The sequence below is a fragment of the Rhinopithecus roxellana genome, chromosome 20, assembly GCF_007565055.1.
Source record: "Rhinopithecus roxellana isolate Shanxi Qingling chromosome 20, ASM756505v1, whole genome shotgun sequence".
Taxonomy (NCBI): Eukaryota; Metazoa; Chordata; class Mammalia; order Primates; family Cercopithecidae; genus Rhinopithecus; species Rhinopithecus roxellana.
The window spans coordinates 62775629-62796964 of record NC_044568.1 but is presented as its reverse complement, the minus strand read 5'-3'; the positions used below and the strand labels follow the sequence as shown (position 1 = coordinate 62796964).

Below are 21336 nucleotides of genomic sequence, written 5' to 3'. Positions count from 1 at the left end.
TCCCTGCCTAGGCTTTCCAGTTAACAAAAACACCTGAGGAATGTTGTTTAAATGCAGTCTATCTCCCCTCCATGACTTCTCAGCATGAAATACTGTAGCAGTCAATACTAAATCTTGGTGGGCGTGGTGGTGGGAGCCTGTAGTCCCAGTTACTAGGGAGGCTGAGGCAGGAGAATCGCTTGAACCCAGGAGGCGGAGGTTGCAGTGAGCCGAGATCACGCCATTGCACTCCAGCCTGGGCGACAGAGCGAGACTCTGTCTCAAAAAAAAAAAAAATACTAAATCTCCATGCTGGGTTACTGATGTGAAGGCTGAAAAACACCCTCACACTGCACCCCACATGCAGATTAGCACTCAGACTTAAAGGCCCAGTGAAAGCTGAGATGGGGAGATGGAATATGGGTGATAGAACTGGGAAATAATGCCTAGGCTGGCACTATTTCAAGGAGAAAAACAAGAGTTAAAAAAAAAAAAAAAAAAGAGGCCACCAGGCACGGTGGCTCATGCCTGTAATCCCAGCACTTTGGGAGGCCAAGGCAGGCGGAACATGAGGTCAGGAATTCGAGACTAGCCTGGCCAACATGGTGAAACCCTGTCTCTACTAAAAATACAAAAAATTAACCAGGCATGGTAGCAGGCGCCTGTAATCCCAGCTACTCGGGAGGCTGAGGCAGGAGAATTGCTTGAATCCAGGAGGTGGAAGTTGCAGTGAGCTGAGACCACGCCACTACACTTCAGCCTGGGCAACAGAGCGAGACTGTGTCTCAAAAATAAACAAATAAATAGAGAAGACTCTGCAGAAGGCTCCTGTTTCATATCCAAAACAACCCAAAGATGAAACAAAATACCTTAAAACTGGCTAAAGTAGCAATAATTTGAGAATGGACGAAAGCAACATGACTGAGAATTTTGTCTAATTTCAAATCTGAAAAAATTATCTTCACTAAAACTGAGTCCTAACGGCTCAAATAAAGGTATTTATGGTACCTGAGAATTCAGATAAAGAGAGAAGGAGAAATGTTTAATCCCTGCCTAGGCTTTCCAGGTTAACAAAAACACCTGAGGAATTTTGTTTAAATGCAATCTATTATGGCCGGCAGCAGTGGCTTCTTTTGTAGCCCTCTGATAAGTTTTTTCTTGTTTTTTTTTTGTTTGTTTGTTTTTGTTTGAGATGGAGTCTTGTTCTGTCTCCTAGGCTGGAATGCAGTGGCGCGATCTCGGCTCACTGCAACCTCCACCTCCTGGGTTCGCGCCATTCTTCTGCCTAAGCCTCCCGAGTAGCTGGGATTACATGTGCCCGCCACCACACCCGGCTAATTATTTTGTATTTTTAGTAGAGACGGGGTTTCACCACGTTAGCCAGGATGGTCTTGATCTTCTGACCTCGTGATCCACCCGCCTAGGCCTCCCAAAGTGCTGAGATTACAGGCGTGAGGCAATGTGCCCGGTGTTTTTTTGTTTTAAAACCAGGTCAGGTACAGTGGCTCATGCCTGTAATACCAGAACTTTGGGATGTGCTATAATAGTGAGCCCAGGGCCAGGCATGGTGGCTCACGCCTGTAATTCCAGCACTTTGGGAGGCCGAAGTGGGCAGATCATTTGAGGTCAGGAGTTCAAGACCAGCCTGGTCAACATGATGAAATCCCATCTCTACTAAAAATACAAAAATTAACTGGGTGTGGTGGTGCGTGCCTGTAATCCCAGCTACTTTGGAGGCTGAATCACTTGAACCTGGGAGGTAGAGGTTGCAGTGAGCTGAGACAGCATCACTGCATTCCAACCTGGACAACACAGCAACACTTCGTCTCAAAAAGAAAAAAACGGGCCGGGCACAGTGGCTCACGCCTGTAATCTCAGCACTTTGGGAGGTCAAGGCGGGCAGATCATGAGGTCAGGAGTTCAAGACCAGCCTGGCCAACATGGTGAAACCCTGTCTTTACCAAAAAAAGTACAAAAAATTAGCCGGGCATAGTGGCAGGCGCCTGTAATCCCAGCTACTCGGGAGGCTGAGGCAGGAGAACCGCATGAACCCGGGAGGCAGAGGTTGCAGTGAGCCAAGATCCCGCCACCACACTCCAGCCCAGGCGACAGAGCAACACTACATCTCAAATAAATAAATAAATAAATAAAAATAAAAGGACAAAGCCAAAACAAAACAAAACAAAATATTTCCCTACTCCACTGATGCTGAGCTTGGATACATGACTTGCTTCAAAGGCCAATGAAGTATTAGCTGATCTGAGAGGAAGAGAAGTTTAAACATGTTTGTGCTGTTTCTCCTGCCCCTTGAATTCGTCCCTTGAGTCATAAGGAGAATACACCTCAACGGGCTGCTGGTCCAAAATGGCAGAAAGACATGCTGCAGACCTGAATCCAACAAACAAGCAACTTGGAGCTGAGCTGAGCTGAGTCTAAATTACTCAATCTCAGATACTCAGAGGAACACAGGCAACAAGTAAACGCTTATCATTGTATATCACTGAGTTTTGGAATGGTATGCTACGCAGCACTAGTGTAGCAAGAGCTGACTGACACATTTACATTTTGTGAGTAAGAAAACTGAAATATAAGGTTATGTTACTTATTCAAGGCTATCCTGAGATTAAGCAGCAAATACTATAGAGAACCCTATAGCAGATAGTATATTCCAAAGATGGTTGCCACAAATTTCCCATCCCCATATGCTCTTCTAGAAACCTGATACTACCCCAGTTAGAGGGGAAGTCTGTGTCATCACCCCTTGAGAGTGAATAGGCCTTTGTGGCTGTCTCAACTCAAAGAGTTCTGTGGAAGTGGCACGACATGACTTCTGAGGCTAGCGAATAAAAGATACAGTTTTCACCTGGCACGCTCTGTCTGTCTGTCCCTGTCTCCGTCCTTCTCAAGAATGTACCTTTGAAACTCCAAGCCAGGCACAGTGGCTCACGCCTGTAATCCCAGCACTTTGGGGGGCCGAGGCGGCCGGATCACAAGGTCAGGAGATCGAGACCACGGTGAAACCCCGTCTCTACTAAAAATACAAAAAATTAGCCGGGCGCAGTGGCGGGCGCCTCTAGTCCCAGCTACTTGGGAGGCTGAGGCAGGAGAATGGTGTGAACCCAGGAGGCGGAGCTTGCAGTGAGCCGAGATCGCACCACTGCACTCCAGCCTGGGCGACAGAGCGAGACTCCGTCTCAAAAAAAAAAAAAAAAAAAAGAAATTCCAAGCTACCACAAAACAAATCTGGTTACTCTGTAGCCACTATGTTGGAGAGATCATATAGGAAGATCACACAGAGGCAGACGTCTGAGAAGCCTGTACCAACCCCCAGGTGTTTGAGCCTTCCTAGCTCTGGCATCAGACATGGGAGTAAGGAAACCTGTGAAGTGGTTCCACACTTAGCCACTATCTGATTACAACTGTACAAGAGACCCTGAGGAAGAACAGCCTAGCTGAGCCCAGCTACCCCTGGAATCAAGAGAAATTAAAATAAAACAATTATTTTTTAAAGTCACTAAGTTTTGAGGTGCTTTCTTACACTGTTTTAAAAATTACAAAATAAACCCACATCCAAATCTCAGGCTTAATGCAGGGTTCCAGAGTACTAAACTAGAAAGGGTAGCTTTAAATTTCCTTGCTCTGGGTAGAATCTGGGGCAGATCAGCTAGTGAAGAACAAGCAGAAGCTGCCACTTACATATAGTAATCTGAACACATGCTTTATTCCAATCCTGCCAAAACCCTACTAAATAGTGGTAAAGTTTAAAAAGATGAAACTACACAAGGATAATGAGAAGAAGTGTAATAGAAAAGGGATGCCAACAGAATTATCTTCTTTTTTTATGTTTTAAAGACAGGGTCTCACCATGTTGCCTGGGCTGGATTCAAACTCTTGGGCTCAAACGGTCCTCTTGCCTTGGCCTCCCAGTGCTGGGATTACAGGCGTGAGCCACTGTGCCCAGCCCAAATTTTCTGACAGTAGAAAGCAGCCAGGTGCAGTAGCTCGGGCCTGTAATTCCAGCACTTTGGGAGGCCAAGGGCAGGAGGATTACCTGAGCCCTGGGCAACACAGCAAGACCCTGTCTCTACAAAAATTTTTTAAAAATCGGCTGTGCGCAGTGGCTCACGCCTGTAATCCCAGCACTTTGGGAAGCTGAGGCGGGTGGATCACCTGAGGTCAGGAGTTCGAGATCAGCCTGATCAACATGGAGAAACCCCGTCTCTACTAAAAATACAAAATTATCCATGCCACCGTGGTGGCACATGCCTGTAATCCCAGCCGCTTAGGAGGCTGAGGCAGGAGAATTGCTTGAACCCAGGAGGCAGAGGTTGCAGTGAGCCAAGATTGTGCCACTGCACCCCAGCCTCGGCAACAAGAGCAAAACTCCATCTCAAAAAAAAAAAAAAAAAAAAAAAAGCCAGGCATCATGGTGTGCGCCTGTAGTCCCAGCTGCTTGGGAGGCTGAGGCAAGAGGATCGCTTGAAGCCAGGAGTTCAAGGTTACAGTTGGCTATTATCGTGGTACTATATATAGCCTGGGCAACAGAGTGAGACCCTGTCTCAAAAAAAAAAAAAAAAGAAAGAAAGTAGAAAGCAAGTAGACAAGTAATAACTGGCTTTGGTTTTTGTTTTCTCTGATCTCCTAAGCCTATAGGTATGTGGAATGGCCAAAAACAGGCAAGCCAATGTGTACTACAGTACCCTAGAAAGGCTCATTAAATTGAGATACCAGGAACCTTTCGAGGCAGAGGAAAGGAATAGGGCTAAAACCAGTTGGAATTCTCCATCAGGAGCAACTAGGTCCCAGATCTCCTTCAGCAGCACCTCATACCACAGGCTACTGCTCTACCCCATCCCCAATTCAGCAGAACCCATTACTCTGGAGAAATGAAAACCACAGAAGTTCCAGACTCAAAAGGCATGGCTGAAGTCCATTCTGAAAACAGAGGAATTACATGAAAATCTATGTATTCATTCTTCCTTTGCCAGAGCAACCCTGAAGCCTAGGTGTTCTATACAACTGAGTTACAAGATAGAATGCTACCCAACTCACATTGGACTTTACACCAGTAAGAAATAATGTACTGTATTATGCTACTGAGTTGCTGAGTTTGTTACCTCAGCCTAGCCTGCCCTGGCCTGTCATATCAAATCTACTAATATGAATTTCACAAAAACAGAAAATAGGGGGAAGTTAAAAACAATAAAAGAAAACGTCCTATGGCCGGGCGCAGTGGCTCACGCCTGTAATCCCAGCACTTTGGGAGACCGAGGCAGGTGGATCACAAGGTCAGGAGATTGAGACCATCCTGGCTAACACGGTGAAACCCCGTCTCAAGTACAAAAAAATGACTCGGGCGTGGTGGCGGGCACCTGTAGTCCCAGCTACTTGGGAGGCTAAGGCAGGAGAATGGTGTGAACCTGGGAGGCGGAGCTTGCAGTGAGCCAAGATCGCACCACTGCACTCCAGCCTGGGCGACAGAGCGAGACTCCATCTCAAAAAAAAAAAAAAAAAAAAAAGAAAACGTCCTAGAAGTGAAGGATGAGCTTCTATAAAAAGAGCCATAGAACACTGGATGCAGCCAATTTAAAAGCATCCGGCTGGACATGGTGGCTCACACCTGTAATCCCAGCACTTTGGGAGGCCGAGGTGGGCGGATCATGAGGTCAGGAGTTCCAGACCAGCCTGGCAACATGGTGAAACCCTGTCTCTATTAAAACACACAAAAATTGGCTGGGCATGGTGGCTCACGCCTGTAATCTCAGCACTTTGGGAGACCGAGGCTGGTGGATCACGAGGTCAGGAGATCGACACCATCCTGGCTAACACAGTGAAACACTGTCTCTACTAAAAATATAAAATATTAGCCAGGCGGGCTAATTAGGTGGCGGGCGCCTGTAGTCCTAGCTACTGGGGAGGCTGAGGCAGGAGAATGGCGTGAACCTGGGAGGTGGAGCTTACAGTGAGCCAAGATCACGCCACTGCACTCCAGCCTGGGCAACAGAGCAACACTCCGTCTCAAAAACAAACAAACAAACAAACAAAAATTAGCTGAGGGTGGTGGAAGGTGCCTGTAATCCCAGGTTCTCGGGAGGCTAAGCCAGGAGATGTGTTTGAACCCGGAAGGCAGAGGTTGCAGTAAGCTGAGATCATGCCATTGCACTCCAGTCTGGGTGTGACAGGGCGCGACTCCATCTCAAAAAAATAAAAAATAAAAAGATTCACATTAAGGCAAATCACTGTGAAGTTTTAGAATGTTGGTGATAGAGAAGATGAAATCAAATGACCTAAGTGATAGCTTAAGGAAAAGTAGCTTCTATGTAATTCATGTTTGCTTTTGTTTTTTACTACCTTTATAGAAATGACAAAACTGGAAAGAGTCACCTAAGACAATCAGGTCAACATTTTCTGAAAAGTGACCTAGCTCCAAGCACTGTTAGATGTTGAACACATAAAAAAATACCGCATGACTTTTGTTCTTAAGGAGCTCACAGTTCAGCAGAACAGTCAACCATGAAAGCAAGTCATGGTAACACATGGTATATAGTAAGTGGCATAAAAGCAGCATGGAAAAAGTATAAACTGTGGGAGTATCTCTCATAATTTCTTAGTGCCAAAGTCCCATCTATATTCACTAGGAAACACTGGTATATATATTTCAGGAACTTCAGTAACTGACACCAAGTAATACTAGCAGATTACTCTTCATTGATAGTATGCCTAGAACAACTCCACTTTTAACAAGCAATAAGGGATGCAATAAGGGATTCAACTATCAAAATATCTTCACAGTTATTTTATAACTGTGAACAGTTAAATTATTATAGACCACTTGTAATGCACAAGAGGGAACCCTGACAGGAAAAGGCCTATTATTAGCAATAGTTAATTCAAGTGTTCTCAGCAGAAATTCCATTTTAACTTTATTTTTACTTACTCAGAACTCCCTGAAAGTCTTTATTTGGGCAGAAACTTTCCATGACTGGCTTTTTCCAAAAGGTGAATCATTTAGGAAAGTCTGAGCTAACTGGCTCAGCTGGTTATGTGATAGGGCAGAATACAAAACACTATATTCCCCCATTCCCCTAGGTTAATAAGCTAAACATTTTTCAAGTGGGGACAAAAACAAAATGAAATGACCAAAGTCCAAAATTTAACATTAAAATACAGTTAGAAAACCCAAGACTAACTTTGTGCTAACACTACCTTACACTTAGACCTACAAATTCCTTCCCATCATCACTAGCTCTTCTCACATTTCTTAAAGATATAGTAATGCTCTTAACTTGATACAGAGACAAAAATAATTACATGAAGAAATTAAAACGTATGCTCAAATCCATACAACAAATTTGTATCTGGTTATCAATGAAAATTCAGATCTCGTAAGTCCCCTCATGAGAATTCCTTATAATGCCTAAATTTAAGTGTGAATAATTTAAGTTAAAAAAAAATCCTGTCAACATGCCCACTATTAACAGGGTTTTTGTTTTCTTTAGGGGAAGGGAGTTACAGAACTTTCACTTTTCATGTTATATATCTCTGTAACGTATGAATTTTAAAGTAATAAGCATGCATCATTTTGAAATATAATGTAATTTATATGAAAAAAGTGCTTCCATACTCATTTGTTTTTTATAGACATGGTGCTGCCCTCTCCTGGCAAATTATGAAAACAGCAGACTCCCTGAATACCCATCAAGTACATTTAAAAAAAATTACCATCCACTTGTTTTCAAACCTGAAATAGGAAATTTATGGCACAAAACTATCTTAGTATTTATTAACAAGTCCACAATATTTAATTTGACTGAAAATTTATGACTTTTTTTGAGACAGGGTCTCACTCTGTCACCCAGGCTGGAGTTCAGTGGCACGATCTTGGCACACAGCAACCTCTGCCTCCTGGTCTCAAGGGATCCTTCTACTTCAGCCTCCCAAGTAGCTGAGACTATAGACACACACCACAATGACTGGCTAATTTATATATATATATATATATTTTTTTTTTTTTGAGACGGAGTCTTGCTCTGTCACCCAGGCTGGAGTGCAGTGGCCGGATCTCAGCTCACTGCAAGCTCCGCCTCCCAAGTTCACGCCATTCTCCTGCCTCAGCCTCCCGAGTAGCTGGGACTACAGGCGCCCGCCAGGTCGCCCGGCTAGTTTTTTGTATTTTTAGTAGAGACGGGGTTTCACCATGTTAGCCAGGATGGTCTTGATCTCCTGACCTCGTGATCCGCCCGTCTCGGCCTCCCAAAGTGCTGGGATTACAGGCTTGAGCCACCGCGCCCGGCCCATTTTTATATTTTTTGTACAAATGGAGTTTCTCCATGTTGCCCAGGCTGGTCTTCAACTACTGGACTCAAGCAATCCTCCCTCCCCAGCCTCCCAAAGTGCTGGGATTACAGGCATGTGCCACTGCACCCAGCCTAACGACTTCTTACAGCAACAGTTATTCACCAGCTTTTTGTACACTCTGTGTGAGGGCCACTGGTGAAGTTATAAATAAATCTTTCTTAGATAGTCTACATAACACATAGAAAATAATTCAAGCCAAAAAAGACTTCAAAAAAACTTTTAAATCTATATTCCTAATGATACATTAATATACTTTCTATATTATGTTTATAGGACTTTCAGACTATTAAAAGTTTATACTGTCAGTGTTCTGTTGGTCCCCTACTGGATGGACAACTCAATAGCTTCCAGAATGATTTCAGGCAGTAAAATACATTACTAATTCATATCATCAATAATTATTTATGGGGCCAGGCATGGTGGCTCACGCCTGTAATCCCAGCACTTTGGGGGGCCAAAGTGGGCGGATCATTTGAGGTCAGGAGTTCGAGACCAGCCTGGCCAACATGATGAAACCCTGTCTCTACTAAAATTACAAAATTTAGCCAGGCGTGGTGGCAGGTGTCTGTAATCCCAGCTACTCATGAGGCTGAGGCAGGAGAATCACTTGAACCCAGGAGGCGGAGGTTGCAGTGAGCCAAGATCACACCACTGCACTCCAGTCTGGGCAACAAAGACCTTGTCTCAAAATAATCATTATTATTAATATTTATGGATCACGAAAACAACTAATTACCAAGGAAAAGGGTGCCTTACAATGAAGAATTCTGGAAGGTACTGTCTTAAGATACTGGTGGCCTAACTTATCCCCATCAATGTTGAGTCTCTTGATGGATGAGAAGCATCATCAATGTAGTATTTTTGTCTAACATAATTAATCTGAAGCTCATCATAAACAATGCAGCAATCCAAATTGAGGGACATTATGCAATACAAATGGCCTCGACTCTTAAAAAACAAAAAACAAAAAGTTTAAAACCAAGGCTGTGAAATACAGAAAAGGCATGAAAAACAGTTCTAAGTACAAGGAGTTTAAAAAGACCAAATGCAAAAACAATCACAACAACAAAAGACCACTTATGGTTTTCATCTTAGATTGGATCTTAGAGGTGGCTCCACAGTGCAACGGACAGCGCACTGGACTTCTAGATTGGATCTTGGATTGCACAAGAAATACAGCTATAAAGTACATTATTGGGATAACTGGGGAAAAACTGAATGGAATCATTTGCATACAGTGCTATTCAAGTTTTGACTGCAAAACTACCTGTTATTGGTCCAAGATGAGATGGGCACAGAAACTGTGAGTATTTAGAAACTTGTACAGCAATTTGACAATGTCACAATACTCAAGACATGAGCAGTCGGCCCTTCCATTAAACAGAGTACAAATTCAGTTATGTCACATTTGCAAGGTGAGTCACATGTGATATGAATTATCAGTCACATGCAGTAGGACATTACAATGTGTGTGATATTTTAGAATTATTTTGTCAACTAAAGCCTAAAAATGTAATAAAATGTAAGCATTTATTTTTATAACTTTTTACAATCATTTCAATTGTTAATCAATTGTAATTTTTAAAATTTATACAGGTGCCAGGCATGGTGGCTAATGCCTGTTAACTCCAACACTTTGGGAGGCCGAGGCAGGCAGAGACGGCTTGAGCCCAGGAGTTTGAGACCAGCCTGGGTAAACCCAGCTATACAAAAAACACAACAGGCTGGGCATGGTGGCCCATGCCTGCAATCCTGGCGCTTTGGGAGAATGAGGCAGGCAGATCATTTGAGGTCAGGAGTTCCAGACCAGCCCGACCAACAAGGTGAAACCTCTTCTCTACTAAAAATACAAAAAAAAATTTAACCAGGCATGGTGGTACATGCCTGTAGTCCAGCTACTCAGGAGGCTGAGGCAGGAGAATTGCTTGAACCCAGGAGGTAAAGTTGCAGTGGGCTGAGATTGTGCCATTGCACTTCAGCCTGGGTGACAGAGTTAGACTCCATCTCAAAAAAAAAGCAAATGAGCCAGGCGTGGTGCTATGCATCTACAGTGCTAGGTACTCAGGAGGCTGAGGTGAGAGGATTGCCTGAGCCCAGGAGGCATGGGCTGCAGTGAGCCAAGACTGCACCACTGCACTCCAGCCTGGGTGATAGAGCAAAACCCTGTCTCACAAAAAAAGGAAAAGAAAAGAAAAGAAAATTTATGCAGATGGTCAGCTGAGCGTGATGGCTCACACCTGTAATCCCAGCACTTTGGGAGGCCAAAGCAGGACGATCACTTGAGGACAAGAGGTCAAGACCACCTTGGGCAACACAGCAAGACCCCATCTCTACAAAAAAATAAAATAGGCCAGGTGCAGTGGCTCATGCTTGTAATCCCAACACTTTGGGAGGCTAAGGCAGGAGGATCACTTGAGCCCAGGAGTTCAAGACAAGCCTAAGCAACATAGGGAGACCTTGTCTCAAAAAAATAAAAACAAATTAGCTAGGCATGGTGGCCAATACCTATATTCCCAGGTGTTGGGAGCAGGTCCCCCAAAATCTGGCCATAAACTGGCCCCAAAACTGGCCATAAACAAAATCTCTGCAGCACTGTAGCATATTCATAATGACTCGAATGCCCAAGCTGGAAGGTTGTGGGTGTACTGGAATGAGGGCAAGGAACACCTGGCCCACCCAGGGTGGAAAACCACTTAAAGGCATTCTTAAGCCACAAACAACAGCATGAGCAATCTGTGCCTTAAGCACAGAACTGCTGCAGTTAACTAGCCAAACCTATTCCTTTAATTTGGCCCATCCCTTCATTTCGCATAAGGGATACTTTTAGTTAATCAAGTTATCTACAGAAACAATGCTAATGACTGACTTGCTGTTAATAAATATGTGGGTAAATCTCTGTTCGGGCCTCTCAGCTCTGAAGGCTGTGAGACCCCTGATTTCCTACTTCACACCTCTATATTTCTGTGTGTGTGTCTTTAATTCTTCCAGTGCCACTGGGTTAGGGTCTCCCCGACCGAGCTGGTCTCGGCAAGTGGCGCCCAACATGGGGCACGAATCCAGGTCGAAGGGTCACCAGAGCGACGGTTGGAACAGAAAACTAGCTGGAGGACACCCAAGTACTCTTAAAGCAATCACCGTAGTGAGTAAGAAGGGGAGCTCGGAAGCGTCAGGGTAACAATCGGACAGGTGTGGGGTCTGGTTTGTTTCACCTTGGAACTTTTTCACACTGATGATGAGGAGGAACGAGAGTATAGTGAAGTAACAGAAGAGGTTACAGAGCATGTTTATCAACTAAAGCTAAAGTGGCAAAGGAAGGAGAGGTTCATCCCTACCCTTCTGCACTCCCTCATTATTATTTTGAAGAAAAAGACCCTCAAGATTTTTCTTTCCTGGAGGACACTGGGCAAAAAGTAGTTGCCCCAGTGACTGTTCAAGCAGCACCTCGAGCAACCGCTCTTAGTTCTATTCAGGCAGGAATTCAGCAAGCTAGACGAGAGAGTGATATAGAGGCTTGGCAGTTCCCTGTTAGAATACACCCCCCTGATCAACAGGGAAACATTATAGCTACATTTGAGCCTTACATTAAATTGCTCAAAGAATTTAAACAAGCTATAAATCAGTATGGACTAGGTTCTCCTTTAAAGGGACTGTTAAAGAATGTTGCTGTTTCCAGTTGGATGATTCCTACTGACTGGGATGCTCTTATTCGAGCTTGTCTAGCTCCGGCTTACAATTTAAAACTTGGTTGGCAGATGAAGCTTCCATTCAGGCTGCTCGCAATGCCCAGGCCCAACCTCAAATTAATATAACTGCAGACCAACTTTTGGGGGTTGGCGGCTGGGCTGGTTTAGATGCACAAGTGGTCCTGCAGGATGATGCCATAGAACCGCTTAGAGGAGTGTGCATTAGAGCTTGGGGAAAAAATCACTTCAGGTGGAGAACAATACCCTTCCTTTAGTGCTATAAAACAGGGACCAAGAGAACCATATGTTGATTTTACAGCTCAATTACAGAAGTCCCTCAAAAAGATGATTGCAGATTTGGCTGCTCAGGATATAGTGTTGCAGTTATTAGCTTTTGACAATGCTAATTCCAATTGCCAGGCTGCTCTGTGACCTATTAGAGGGAAAGCACATTTAGTTGATTATATCAAGGCCTGTGATGGTATTGGAGGTAATCTGCATAAAGCTACTTTGTTGGCACAAGCAATGGCAGGACTGAGAGTGGATAAAGGAAATACTCCATTTCCTGAAGCTTGTTTTAACTGTGGGAAGCATGGTCATATTAAAAAAGAATGTAGAAAAAATCAGCAAGTCAGGCTGCCAGACAGGGGAAAAAAGAAAACTACTGATCCTGAAATATGTACAAAATGTAAAAAAGGAAAACATGGGCTAATCATTGTCACTCTAAGTTTGATAAACATGGGAACCCGATTTCAGGAAACATCATGAGGGGCCCATCCTGGGCCCCATTCTAAACCGGGGCAATTCCAGCTCAGGCCATTCCCTCACCCCTGTACAATGTCTGTCCCCCGTCACAGCCGGTAGTGCCACAGTAGATTTATGCTGCACAAGAGCTCTGAGCCTTCTGCCTGGGGAACCACCGCAAAAGGTTCCAACAGGAGTCTGTGGACCCTTGCCAGCAGGGACAATAGGATTACTTTTGGGAAGATCGAGTTTAGGTTTAAAAGGGATACAAATACATACAGGAGTCACTGATTCAGATTACAATGCGGAAATTCAAATTTTTTTATCTACCTGTTCCCTGGAAAGCAGACAGGAGAGCACATAGCACAGCTCCTGACTGTGCCATATGTAGGAACAGAGAAAAGTGAAATTAAACCAACAGGAGGATTTGGAAGCACAAATAAACAAGGCAAAGTAGCTTTTTGGGTAAATCAAATTACTGATAAACGTCCTATCTGTGAAATAACTATTCAAGGAAAGAAATTTAAAAGTTTGGTAGATACAGGAGCAGACATTTCAATCATTTCTCTACGGCACTGGCCGTCTGTGTAGCCAATTCAAGCCACTCAATTTAACATAGTTGGAGTTGGTAAAGCCTCTGAAGTATTTCAAAGTAGTTATATTTTGCATTGTAAAGGGCCCAATGGACAATCTGGGACTATTCAACCAATTATAACTTCTGTACCTATAAATTCACGGGGAAGAGACTTATTACAACAATGGGGAGCACAAGTTCTAATTCTAGAACAATTAGATAGCCCTCAAAGTCAACATACGATACATGAAATGGGGTATGTCCCTGTTATGGGACTAGAAAAAAATTTGCAAGGTTTGAAAGAGCCACTTAAAGTAGAAAAACAAAGTTCCCGCCAAAGATTAGGAAATAATTTTTGATGGCGGCCATTGTTTAAGCCTCCAGAACCTATACCTTTAAAATGGTTAACAGATAAGCCAATTTGGATAGAACAATGGCCTCTAAGTAAAGAGAAACTGGAGGCTTTAGAGACATTTAAATAAACAATTAAAAAATGGGCACATAGCTCCAACATTTTCCCCTAGGAATTCTCCAGTTTTCGTAATTAAGAATAAATCAGGTAAACAGAGAATGTTAACTTACTTAAGAGTCATCGATTCAGTTACACAACCTATGGGAGCAGTACAGCCAGGATTGCCTTCTCCTGCTATAATTCAAAAAAAACTGGGCTTTAATAGTCACAGATTTAAAAGACTATTTCTTTAGTGTCCCCTTAGCTGAGCAAGACTGTCAACAGTTTGCATTTACAATTCCTGCAGTAAACAACCTGCAGCCTGCTAAGCATTTTCATTGTCTTACAGATGGGTCTAGTAATGGTAAAGCTTCTTATTCTGGCTCGAAAAGTAAAGTTTTCCAGACGCCCTATACTTCAGCTCAAAAAGCAGGGCTTGTAGCAGTAACTGAGGTATTGACTGCTTTTGATATGCCTCTTAATGTGATTTCTGATTCTTCATACGTGGTTCATTCCACACAGTTAATTGAAAATGCTCGGCCGGGCATGCTGGCTCAAGCCTGTAATCCCAGCACTTTGGAAGGTTGAGTTGGGTGGATCACGAGGTCAGGAGATTGAGACCATCCTGGCTAACACAGTGAAACCCCATCTCTACTAAAAATACAAAAAAATTAGCCAGGCGTGGTGGCGGGCACCTGTAGTCCCAGCTACTCGGGAGGCTGAGGCAGGAGAATGGTGTAAACCCGGGAGGCAGAGCTTGCAGTGAGCTGAGATTGCGCCACTGCACTTCAGCCTGGGTGACAGAGCCAGACTCCATCTCAAAAAAAAAAGAAAATGCTCAGCTACAATTTCATACAGATGAACAACTAATGACTTTATTTACCCAGCTGCAAACAGCAGTTAGGAGTAGAATGCACCCTTTTTACATCACTCACATTAGGGCTCATACACCTCTTCCAGGACCTTTGACTGAAGGGAATCAAATGGCTGATCACCTAGTTGCTAAGGCAATATCTAATGCTAGACATTTTCACAATTTAACCCATGTTAATGCCTCTAGTCTCAAATGTAGATGCAGCATTACCTGGAAGGAAGCTAAAGCTATTATCCAGCGATGCCCAACTTGCCAAATGGTACATTCCTCACCTTTTACAGGAGGAGTTAATCCTCGAGGACTGGAACCTAACTCTCTTTGGCAAATGGATGTCACACATGTTCCCTCGTTTGGGAGACTAGCTTATGTACATGCATGTGGGGACACCTTTTCTCACTTTGTCCGGGCTACATACCAATCAGGAGAGTCTTCTGCCTGTGTTAAATGTCATCTTTTGCAGTGTTTTGTGGTGACGGGCATTCCAGCTTCTATTAAAACAAATAATGCTCAGGCTATACTAGCCAAGCTCTAGCTACATTTTTCTCTATGTGGAATATTAAACACATTACTGGTATCCCATACAATTCTCAAGGACAAGCCATAGTGGAAAGAATGAATCTCTCCCTAAAACAGCAGTTGCAAAAGCAGAAATCGGGAGACAGAGTATATAGAACCCCACAGATGCAACTGAACCCAGCATTATTAACTTAAAATTTTTTGAGCCTGCCCAAAGGCCAGATGTTATCAGCACATGAACAGCATCTACAGAAACCACCTGCAAAGACAGAAACAGAACAACTGATTTGGTGGCGAGATCCAATAACAAAAAGTTGGGAAATAGGTAAAATAATAACTTGGGGTAGAGGTTATGCTTGTATTTCTCCAGGCAAAAATCAACAGCCGATTTGGATACCATCAAGACACCTGAAACCTTATCATGAGACAGATGCCGAGGAAGAGACTCCGGGTGGATCCCGAGGACCACCCGGTTGCAGCCATGTCGAGAGTGATGCTGACGACGGCCCCAACTGTCATGAGCAACACCCATCGAACATAGCCACCCACCTGGGGACAGATCAAGAAGCTGTCACAGATGGTGGAAGAAAACCTGAGGAAAGTGGGATAACCAGTCACAACGAGTAATTTAATGGTAGCTATGATAGCGGTTATCACCACTGTCGTGAATATTCCTTCAATAAGGACTGAAGAGAACAATTACACTTATTGGGTATATTTATCAATCTTGGCTAGCAGTAATGCCTGAATGCAATCATTCTATGACACAGTTACACATGCTTTCTGATCTCAGTATTTACCATAATAAATCTGCTCCTATAATTAAGGCATACCACCCTCAAAAACCTATTTGTAAACAGGATTACACTCAGTTAGAAAAAAATGAATGTAGGCCGGGCGCGGTGGCTCACGTCTGTAATCCCAGCACTTTGGGAGGGCGAGACGGGCGGATCACGAGGTCAGGAGATCGAGACCATCCTGGCTAACACGGTGAAACCCCGTCTCTGCTAAAAAATACAAAAAACTAGCCGGGCGAGGTGGCGGGCGCCTGTAGTCCCAGCTACTCGGGAGGCTGAGGCAGGAGAATGGCATAAACCCGGGAGGCGGAGCTTGCAGTGAGCTGAGATCCAGCCACTGCACTCCAGCCTGGGTGACAGAGCGAGACTCCTTCTCAAAAAAAAAAAAAGAAAAAAATGAATGTACTTGTTTAGGAAGATTGCACTGCAGAACAGGCAGAGGTGCTGCACAACAATTCCTATGGAATCATTAATTGGTCCCCTAAGGAGATGTTTAGCTTAAATTGCACCTCTCAGTCTGCGTGCCTCGGTCACACTACGTTAAGATGATCTGAACAAAACGGTAAGATTGCAGAAATGATAAGAAGTACAGCAGAAGTTCCTATTATCTGGAAACATGGCGGTATAGTGGCACCTCAACCTCAAATGATATGGTCCACTCTAGGAGCTTAACATAAGGATTTGTGGAAACTATTAAATGCTCTTAATAAGATCAAAATTTGGCCGGGTGCGGTGGCTCACGCCTGTAATCCCAGCACTTTGGGAGGCCGAGGTGGGAGGATCACAAGGTCAGAAGATGGAGACCACGGTGAAATCCCGTCTCTACTAAAAATACAAAAAATTAGCCAGGCGCAGTGGCGGGCGCCTGTAGTCCCAGCTACTCAGGAGGCCGAGGCAGGAGAATGGTGGGAACCCAGGAGGCGGAGCTTGCAGTGAGCCGAGATTGCGCCACTGCACTCCAGCCAGAGGGACAGAGCGAGACTCCGTTTCAGAAAAAAAAAAAAAAAAAGATCAAAATTAGGGAAGAAATAAAAAAGCCTCTAGAAGGACACTCTGCAAACTTGTCTTTGGATATTGCAAAATTAAAGAAAAAATATTTAAAGCATCCCAGGCACACTTGACCTTAATGCCAGGAACTGGAGTGCTTAAAGGAGCTGAAAATGGATAAAAACACTTGGAAGCTCTGTGATTTCAATGATGTGTTTTTAATCTATGCTGTTTGTCTTTGTACAGTCTGCAGATGTGGATCCTGACTCCTGTGAGAAGTAGCTCACCCTGACAAAGCTGCCTTTGCTTTTATTCGATTTGCAAATCAAAGAAGGGGGACATACTAGCCGGGCGACAAGGCGGGCGCCTGTACTCGGGGCCTCAGCTACTCGGGAGGCTGAGACAGGAGAATGGCGTAAACCCGGGAGGCGGAGCTTGCAGTGAGCTGAGAGCCGGCCACTGCACTCCAGCCTGGGCGGCAGAGCAAGACTCCGTCTCAAAAAAAAAAAAAAAAAAAAAAAAAGAAGGGGGACATGTTGGGAGCAGCCCTCCCCCCAAAATCTGGCCATAAACTGGCCCCAAAACTGGCCATAAACAAAATCTCTGCAGCACTGTAACATGTTCATAATGGCCCTAACGCCCAAGCTGGAAGGTTGTGGGTTTACAGGAATGAGGGCAAGGAACACCTGGCCCGCCCAGGGTGGAAAACCACTTAAAGGCATTCTTAAATCACAAACAATAGCATGAGTGATCTGTGCCTTAAGGACATGCTCCTGCTACAGTTAACTAGCCCAATCTATTCCTTTAATTAGGCCCATCCCTTCGTTTCCCATAAGGCATACTTTTAGTTAATCAAGTATCTATAGAAACAATGCTAATCACTGGCTTGCTGTTAATAAATATGTGGGTAAATCTCTGTTCAGGGCTCTCAGCTCTGAAGGCTGTGAGACCCCTGATTTCCCACTTCACACCTCTGTATTTCTGTATGTGTGTCTTTAATTCCTCCAGTGTCACCGGGTTAGGGTCTCCCCGACCAAGCTGGTCTTGCAGGTATCAGAGAGGCTGAGGTGAAAGGATCTCTTGAGCCTGGGAGATCACAGCTGTAGTGGGCCATGATGGTACCACTACACTCCAGCCTGGGCAACAGAGTGAGACCCTGTCTCAAAAAAATTAAATACAATATTAAAAATAAACAAATAAACAAATAGGCCAGGCACAGTGGCTCACGCCTGTAATTCCAGCACTTTGGGAGGCCAAGCCGGGTGGATCACAAGGTCAGGAGTTCAAGATCAGCCTAGCCAACATGGTGAAACCCATTTCTACTCAAAATACAAAAATTAGTTGGGCGTGGTGGCACGCACCTGTAATTCCAAATACCCGGGAGGCTGAGGCAGGAGAACAGCCTGAACCCGGGAGGTATAGGTTGTGGTGAGCCGAGATCACACCACTACACTCCAGCCTGGGTGACAGAGCAAGACTCCATCTCAAAAAATAAAAAAAAAATAAATAAATAAAAATAAACAAATAAGCCGGGCGTGATAGCTCACGCCTGTAATCCCAGCACTTTGGGAGGCTGAGGCGGGAGCATCACTTGAGGTCAGGATTTCAAAACCAGCCTGGTCAACATGGTGACCATCTGTACTAAAAATACAAAAATTAGCCAGGTGTGGTGGCAGATGCCTGTAATCCCAACTCCTCGAGAGACTGAGGCAGGAGAACCACCTGAACCTGGGAGGCAGAGGTTGTAGTGAGCCGAGATCATACCACTGCACTCCAGCTTGGATGACAAAGACTCCGTCTCAGATAGATAGATAGATAGACAGACAGACAGACAGACAGATAGATAGATAAACAAGCAAACAAATAAATGAAATAAAATAATTAGCTAGTTGTGGTGATGTTCACTTGGAAGGGTGTGGTGGGAGGCTGAAATGGAAGGATCACTTGAGTCCGTGAGTTCAAGGTTACAGTAGGCAATGATTGCACAACCACACTCCAACCTGGGTGACAGAGTGAGACAGCTCCTGTCTCTAAAAAACAAAAAATAATCCTAGTAGTTCCAGGCAAGAAAGTAATTTAACATGTTTTTCAGTAGCAAATAAATTATACGGGTAATAATGAAAGATAGAAGCCTAGAAAAGTGGTGTTTCTATAAAGTAACATGTTTCATAGAATGTTTTGAATTGTACTTTCTATTAAAAAAAAATTCACACATGGCTGGGTGTGGTGGCTCACATCTGTAATCCCAGCACTTTGGGGCGCCAAGGCAGCAGGATCGCTTGAGCCCAGGAGTTCAAGAGCAGCCTGGGCAACACAGTGAGACGACATTGCTACAAAACAATTTTAAAAGTTAGATGGGCACGGGTGGCATATGCCTGTAGCCCCAGTTACTCAGGAGGCTGAGGTCGGGGGAAGTCAATTGAGCCTTGTAGTTGGTTGAGGCTAGCGTGAACAATAGAGCAAGACCCTGTCTCAAAAAAAAAAAAAAAAAAAAAGAATTCATGTATAGGAAATTCGGGCTTCCAGAATTCCTTTTTTCTTTCACTAAAATATAACTTAAATTTAATTATAACTTGATGGGATAAATTATTGAAAATGGCTACTAATGAAGCATTTAATATAAACTTTGAAAACACTATCACAGGCAGGGTGCTGGTGGCTCACACCTGCAATCCTAGCACTTTGGGAGGCGAAGGCAGAAGGATCACTTTAGCCCAGAAGTTCGAGACCAGCCTAGGCAAAATGGTGAAACCCATCTCTACAGAAAATACAAAAATTAGCCAAGCGTGGTGATATATGCCCGTAGTCTTACCCACTCGGGAGGCTGAGGTGGGAGAATGACTTGAGTCCTAAAGATTGAGGCCGTAGTGAGCTGAGACTGTGTCACTGCATTCCAGCCTGGGTGATAAACAGAGACTCTGTCTCAAAAAAAAAAAAAAAGAAAGAAACAAAGGAAGGGAGGGAGGGAAGGAGACAGAAGGAAGGAAGAAAGGAAGGAAGGGAAGGAAGGGAAAGAAGGGAAGGAAGCGAAGGAAGGGAAGGAAGGGAAGGAAGGGAAAGGAAACGAAACACAGTACATTTTTTACTTTTATCCAGATTCATTCTGGATAAAGGCAAAAACGAAAACTCTGAACTAAATGAAACTGCTTTAAAATGTATACTTCTGATCCCATGAAAGTATCTCTGTGTTACACCCTGGCAGATTTCATGTTAAAAAAAAAAATTTTTGTGTGTGTGAAAGATGGAATGGTGGATGGAAGGCAGGAAGGAGAAAACCAACAAAGAAATAATTTACATATAAATTATCCACCAGGAGGAGCAGAGTCATCAATACAATTTAGATTAACAATAAAGAAATAAGGTCTTTCATCACAATTAAAACTTTAAATATTAATATAAACAGTGGGCCGGGTGCAGTGGCTAACGTCTGTAATTCCAGCACTTTGGGAGGCCGAGGAGGGTGGATCATAAGGTCAAGATTTCAAGATCAGCCTGGTCAACTCGGTGAAACTCCATCTCTACTAAAAACACAAAAATTAGCCAGGCATGGTGGCAGGCACCTGTAAACCCAGCCACTCTGGAGGCTGAGGCAAGAGAATCACTTGAACTGGGGAGGCGGAGGTTGCAGATAGCCGAGATCATGCCACTGTACTCTAGCCTAGGTGACAGATCAAGACTCTAAAAAAATAATAGTAATAAATCTCAAAAAAATAATAGTAATAAAAACAAAATAATGCTTATTCAAAGTGTGCGTCTGACATTTAATACTGAGAATTGATATTTTACTCAGCTTTTTGATTTTTTGTTTTGAGACAGAGTCTCGCTCTGTTGCCCAGGCTGGGGTGCAGTGGTGCGATCTCGGCTTACTGCAACCTCCGCCTACCGGATTCAAGCGATTCTCCTGTCTCAGCCTCCCAAGTAGCTGGGATTACAGATGTGCACCACCACACCCGGCTAATTTTTGTATTTTTAGTAGAGACAGTGTTTCACCATGTTGCTCAGGCTGGTCTCAAACTCCTGACCTCAAGCGATCCACCCACCTTGGCCTCCCAAAGTGCTGGGATTATAGGCATGAGCCACCATGCCAGGCCAGCTTTTTGTCTTGATAACAGAATGAAAGGTAACAGTCATTCCCCGTATATTAACACTTTCCATGAACAGCCTGCATAGTTATGTAATTCTTTCCTTTTTCTTGTCTGCAGTTCGTTTTGACCACATGCATTGAAATGTAATGTTATATCTATTAAATCCTTTTTTTCCCCCCACACCTGTCGATAGAGGTTAAAAGGCCCACACTTGGAGGGGGCAGGTGGCCCCAGTTATACGCACACAGTGCTGTGGTGCTGCAGCCTGAGCCCCACGGCCACAAAAAG

At 44.0% G+C, this 21336-nt stretch overlaps 1 protein-coding gene across 3 annotated transcripts in view; it reads right to left on the bottom strand.

Annotated features, from left to right (window-relative positions):
- Positions 1-21336, bottom strand: part of CFDP1 (craniofacial development protein 1) — a 154451-nt gene that overhangs the window by 106523 nt on the left and 26592 nt on the right. The window lies entirely within an intron of this gene.